Raw genomic sequence first — 7,037 nt, forward strand, 5'->3', positions numbered from 1 at the left:
CCGGGGGGACCCCAAGGCGTTCCCAGGCCAGCCGAGAGATATAATCTCTCCAGCATGTCCTGGGTCTACCACGGGGCCTCCTCCCAGTGGGACATGCCCGGAACACCTCACCTAAGAGGCGGCCAGGAGGCATTCTAATCAGATGCCTGAGCCACCTCAACTGGCTCCTTTCGATGTGGAGGAGCAGCGGCTCTACTCTGAGCCCCTTCCGGATGGCCACACTCCTCACCTTATCTCCAAGGGAGAGGCCAGCCACCCTTCGAAGGAAACTCATTTCTGCCGCTTGTATTTGGAATCTTATTTTTTCGGTCATTACCCAAAGCTCGTGACCATAGGTGAGGGTAGGAACGTAGCTTGACCGGTAAATCGAGAGCTTCCCTTTTACACTAAGCTCCCTCTTCACCACGACAGACCGGTACAGCGTCCGCATCACTGCAGAAGCAGCCCTGATCCGTCTGTCGATCTCGCGCTCCCTTCTCCCATCACTCGTGAACAAGACTCCGAGATACTTGAACTCCTCCACTTGGGGCAAGAACTCGTTCCTGAGCCGGAGAGGGCACTCCACCCTTTTCCGGCTGAGGACCATGGCCTCAGACTTAGAGGTGCTGATTCTCATGCCGGCCGCTTCACACTCGGCTGTGAACAGTTCCACTGCGAGCTGGAGCCCACACTCTGATGAAGCCAGCAGGACCACATCATCTGCGATGAGCAGAGATGAGACTCTGAGGCCACCAAGGAAGAAGCCTTCTGCCACCTGGCTACACCTAGAAATTCTGTCCATAAAAATTATGAACAGAATCGGTGACGAAGGGCAGCCCTGACGGAGTCCAACACCCACAGGAAACGAATCCGACTTATTACCGGCTATACGGACCAAGCTCTCACTGCGGTTGTACAGAGATTGAATGGCCCGCAACAACAAGCCAGACACCCCATACTCCCGCAGGACCTCCCAGAGGATACCCCGAGGGACACGGTCGAATGCCTTCTCCAAGTCCACAAAGCACATGTAGGCTGGTTGGTCAAACTCCCACGCACACTCGAATATCCTTGAGAGGACAAAGAGCTGGTCCAGCGTTCTGCAACCAGGACGAAAACCGCATTGTTCCTCCTGAATCTGAGGTTTGACTAACAGACCTTTCCAGCACGCTGGCATAGACCTTACCAGGGAGGCTGAGGAGTGTGCTCCCCCAAAAGTTGGAGCACACCCTCTGGTCTCCCTTCTTAAAGATGGGGACCACCACCCCGGTCTGCCAATCCAATGGCACTGCCCCAGATCTCCACGTGATGTTGCAGAGGCGTGTCAACCAAGACAGCCCTACAACATCCAGATCCTTCAGGAACTCAGGGTGAATCTTATCCACCCCAGAGGCCCTGCCACCAAGGAGTTGTTTAACTACCTCAGTGACCTCACCCCCAGTGATGTTCAAGTCATCTCCCTCATCCCCAGACTCTGCTTCCACTACAGAAGGCGTGTCAGTGGGATTCAGGAGGTCCTCGAAGTATTCCTTCCACTGTCCGACTATAGCCTCAGTTGAAGTCAGCAGCACCCCACCCGCACTATAAACCGTGTGAGTGGAGCACTGCTTTCCTCTCCTGAGTCACCTGATGGTTTGCCAGAATCGCTTCGATGCCGTGTGAAAGTCTTTTTCCATAGCCTCACCGAACTCCTCCCACACACGAGTTTTTACTTCCGCCACTGCCCGAGCTGCATTCCGCTTGGCCTGTTGATACCTGTCAGCTGCCTCTGGAGTCCCACAGGCTAACTAAGCCCGGTAGGACTCTTTCTTCAGCTTGATGGCTCGCTTCACCTCCGGTGACCACCATCTGGTTCGGGGGTTACCACCACGACAGGCACAAACCACGTTGCAGCCACAGCTCTGAGCAGCAGCCTCAACAATGGACTCAATGTCCTCAGCCTCCCTCGGAATGCTGTCGAAGTTTTGCCGGAGGTGGGAGTTGAAGATCTCCTGGACTGGGGCTTCTGCCAGACGTTCCCAGCGCACCCTCACAATACATTTAGGTGTGCCAGGTCTGTCCAGGATTTTCCCCCGCCACCCGATCCAACTCACCGCCAGGTGGTGATCAGTTGACAGCTCAGCTCCTCTTTTCACCCGAGTGTCCAGAACATTAGATTAGATAGATTAGATTAAACTTTATTAATCCCTTTGGGAGGGTTCCGTCAGGGAAATTAAAGTTCCAGTAGCGCTTTTTACATTATAGTCACACAAGCAGAGATATAGTTGGAAATATATACAAGAATGTACAGTCAGAAATATACATAATATACAAGAATATACAATCAGAAAATATACAGTCAGAAATCTACAGTCAGGAATATACAAGCAAAGAATAAATAGATAAATAATAAGCAAAGACACAACAAGACAAAGAAGATCTGATGATACGATTACAAAATCGATCATCGACCTGCGACCTAGGGTTTACTGGTGCCATGTGCACTTATGGACATCCTTATGTTCGAACATGGTGTTCGTTATGGACAAACTGTGGTTTGCACAGAAGTCCAACAACGAAACACCATTCAGGCTCAGATCGGGCAGGCCGTTCCTCCCAATCACGCCCCTCCAGGTCTCACTGTCATTGCCCACATGAGCGTCGAAGTCTCCCAGCAAGACTATGGAGTCACCAGATGGAGCACTCTCCAGCACCCCGCCCAGCGACTCCAAAAAGGGTGGGTACTCTGAATTGTCATTGGGTGCATAAGGACAAACTACACTCAGGACCCATTCCCTGGCCCGAAAGCAAGCCGGGGTGGATACGAGAATACCCACCCCAGCTCGCTGCCTGTCACCGAGGGCAACTCCACACTGGAACAGAGTCCAGCCCTTCTCCAGGAGGCTGGTTCCAGAGCCCAGGCCATGCGTTGAGGTGAGCCCAACTATATCTAGCTGGTATCTCTCAACCTCACGCACTAGCTCAGGCTCCTTCCCCACCAGAGAGGTGACATTCCATGTCCCAATAGCCAGTCTCGATAGCCGGGGATCGGTCCGCCAGGGCCTCTGCCCTTGGCCACCGCCTGACACACATTGCATCCGACCCCTGCGACGCCTCTTGCGGGTGGTGGGCCTACAGGAGGGTGGGCCCATGTAACCTCTTCGGGCTGCGCCCGGCCGAACACCACGGGCTAATCCCTCGAGCTCCCTCCCCAGGCCTGGCTCCAGGGGGGGGCCCCGGTAACCCTATCCGGGCAGGGTAAACTGTTCCCTTGCTGTTACAATCATAGGGGTCTTCTGAACCGCTCTTTGTCTGGACCCTCACCCAGAACCAGTCTGCCATGGGAGACCCTACCAGGGGGACAAGCCCCTGGGCAACATAGCTCCTGGGATCACTGAGACACACAAACCCCTCTATAAGGTGGCGATTCACGGAGGGGCCCGGATTGTATTCAAAAAACATAAAACCACGGCTACCCAAATAACGGCAGAATTAAATGTGCACCTCAACTCTCCTGTTTCCACCAAAACTGTCCGTCGGGAGCGCCACATGGTCAATATACATGGCCAGGCTGCTATAGCCAAACCTTTGGTCACTCGTGCCAATGCCAAATGTCAGTTTCAATAGTGCAAGGAGCGCAAATCTTGGGCTGTGGACAATGTGAAAAATGTATTGCAGGCCTATTTAATTACTTTTTCTTTTGGGCCAGATTTGAAAATTTTGAGATGCCACTGGGCCGAAGACCTCTACTTATATTATTTCTTGAGACTTAACTCTAAATATGCTACCATCTGAACTAAATCATAAAAATAAATACAGTAATCCCTCACTTATCGCGGGTGTTCCGTTCCAGGACCACCCGCGATAAGTGAAAATCCGCGAAGTAGCGACGCTATATGTATTTTAATACTTATGCATTATTTTAGTAGTCATGCACTATTTTAAGTTTTTATAAACCCTCCCCACACACTTATACAACAAATATATACATTACGTTACAACACGTACTATGCATCTGAAGAACGAGTACCGCAAAAACCCGCGAAACAGTGAAAATACCGCAATAAATATTTTACACTATTGATTGAAAACCCACGAAACAGCGAGGGATTACTGTAAAGGAATTCACAATAAAGGCTTTATACTGCATTATTTATTGATGAGCAAAATAATTCAAGTGCATTGCAAATTTTTCATTCCAAACCTTGACCAGAATATTTTTAACAAGGCAATTATTAATAAAAAAATCATGTGGAACAACTTTTTGCAACAGTAAAGTCTTCTATAACATTTCAGATGTATTTGCAAAAGTGCATTTGTTGAACTAGAAAGGCCAACTGAGGCAGTGCATTAAATATTTCGACAAAAGAAATTGCATCAAGTGAAATTTAATAACTGTAAAATTAAAGCTTCTTCTAAAACAGCGATTTTCATTGTCAATTTTACGTTTCTGACCTGTCAGTGATATCTTTTCGCGGTTGTTGTACTCATAGACATACGTCAAGGTCGCCGCCATATTGGAGATGGCAAGAGCGGCCAACATAACATGAGAGAGATGCTGCGCTCTGGTGCTGTATGGAGTTGTTCGAACCATTTTACAGTCAAAACGGGATCACATGGGATTACTGTTCACAGGTAAGACTGACGGATTGTTTTCGATCGTATTTGGCCATTCTAACATTTTGAAAACAAAATTATTTTTTTGGTGCCTAACAGTTTCCCAGTATATATTAGTGCATATTTGAATGTGTGAATGAAATTAACTTAAATAACGCTTTAAGAAAGGCGCTTTATGAAGTTCAGTCCATTCACTTGTATTGGTTCACAGCGCAGCTTTGCCTCCTCCAGTATGGTGGACACACAGTTACCACATCAGCGGGCCAACCCAGTCAACGAGGCGTCTACGTATATATGTCTATAGTCATACTTGGAGAGAGTATTCTGGGCTGGCATTGCTACGATACGTTCGGTGCGTTCAAGTAGAAGAGGAAGGATGGGAATTTTTAAAACTCTTGCAGCAAATATCATTTAAATGCTTTTTTGCGGCTTACGTTGGGTCAGTCGGGGTGTGGGCCGGTCAAAGGGGGTCCGCAGGCCAGATGTGGCCCCCGGGCCGCTAATTGAATAACCCTGATGTATTGTTCTCTGATGAGTCCACCTTTACTGTTTTCCCCACTTCCAGGAGAGTTACGGTGTGGAGAAGCCCCAAAGAAGCGTACCACCCAGACTGTTGCATGCCCAGAGTGAAGCATGGGGGTGGATCAGTGATGGTTTGGGCTGCCATATCATGACATTCCCTTGGCCCAATACTTGTGCTAGATGGGCGCGTCACTGCCAAGGACTACCGAACCATTCTGGAGGACCATGTGCATCCAATGGTTCAAACATTGTACCCTGAAGGCGGTGCCGTGTATCAGGATGACAATGCACCAATACACACAGCAAGACTGGTGAAAGATTGGTTTGATGAACATGAAAGTGAAGTTGAACATCTCCCATGGCCTGCACAGTCACCAGATCTAAATATTATTAGCCACGTTGGGGTGTTTTGGAGGAGCGAGTCAGGAAATGTTTTCCTCCACCAGCATCATGTCGTGACCTGGCCACTATCCTGCAAGAAGAATGGCTTAAAATCCCTCTAACCACTGTGCAGGACTTGTATATGTCATTCCCAAGACAAATTTACGCTGTATTGGCCGCAAAAGGAGGCCCTACGCCATACTAACAAATTATTGTGGTCTAAAACCAGGTGTTTCAGTTTCATTGTCCAACCCCTGTATTTCTCACCTTGTATCCTGCACTGAGGTCCTCTCTGCCCTGCCTACCGCAGCAGTCATGACAAAAATAGTACATTAGTTGACATACAAAAAAACACAACAAAGAATAAAAAACACAAGGATCTCTTTTTTTCTGGGATAGATGTTTGAAGAGACTGATGGAGTCAGACCCACAAAGGGAAACCAGAAGGGAGGAGCATTAATAGTTTAAAGTGGTACAAACCACTGAGCCTCCACAAAAATGTTGTTCCCACTGTAAGATAAGATAAGATAAGATAAGATAAGATAAGATAAGATAAGATAAGATATCTTTATTGTCATTGCACAAAACAATTAAATTTTGTTGGAGCAATTCTCCAGGTGCCTACATAATAAATACAAAATAGTGTGATACTGCACTTTAGATACTGCAAAATGCAGTGTGCTAAAGTGGCGTAGTGGATGTGCAAGTGGATGTGAAGGTGGATCTATAGCCATGAACTAGTTAGCACATTTTAATTACTGTCATAAATTGATTAGTGTATGACTGAACAATGTGAAACACCTCACCTCATGTGTCAAAAGAAAATGGTGAAAATAATGACGGGGAACAGTCCTATTTGACACAAAATAGTCAAAGTCTGTAATAACCTTAAAATAAAGAGAAAGACACCTAAGACATTTAAGACAGTAAACAAAAGATTTTAGGACTGTGTGTGCCACAAACAAAATACACATTCCTAAAATTGACTAAAATGAAACACGAGTGCAATTTTCTCCAAATCCAGAAGTTATTAGTGGCTTTTACTTGAGTTTTTTCTCTTTTTTAATATAACCTTTTATTTACATAATGTGCACTGGCATGAACATAAAAAAACTAATAGTGAGAGAAAAACATACAAAAAAACTCAATTGTATATATTTGTATATTTCAGATATACTGCATTTCTCTTTTGTTCAAGAGCTGTCTGTGTATAGTGAGTTTGATTCAGTTCCAAGTGGCGCCATGTTGAGATCGATACAAAGTGGGTAGAAATATTTTTTTAAATCTAATTGCTGAAGGTTAAAGGTTAAATTCATGTAATTTAAAACTACTTACATTGTTATAGTTAAATTATAAAGTAATAAAGTCCTGGTGAAGTGCACAGGTTTGGCTCACAAAGCTCACAAAAGCACACAAAAGCTTTGGTTTGTGTTAAATTACTCCTTTTTTTAGGTGGTGCTTTGGGTGGTGCTTTGTGTGGATTTGTGTTTGTTTTTGCTGGTGAAAGAGGACAGAGAGAAAGTAGAGTTTGACCTTTAAACAAATTGTACACAGTAATG

This window comes from Archocentrus centrarchus, chromosome 5 (assembly GCF_007364275.1).
Source record: "Archocentrus centrarchus isolate MPI-CPG fArcCen1 chromosome 5, fArcCen1, whole genome shotgun sequence".
Classification (NCBI taxonomy): domain Eukaryota; kingdom Metazoa; phylum Chordata; class Actinopteri; order Cichliformes; family Cichlidae; genus Archocentrus; species Archocentrus centrarchus.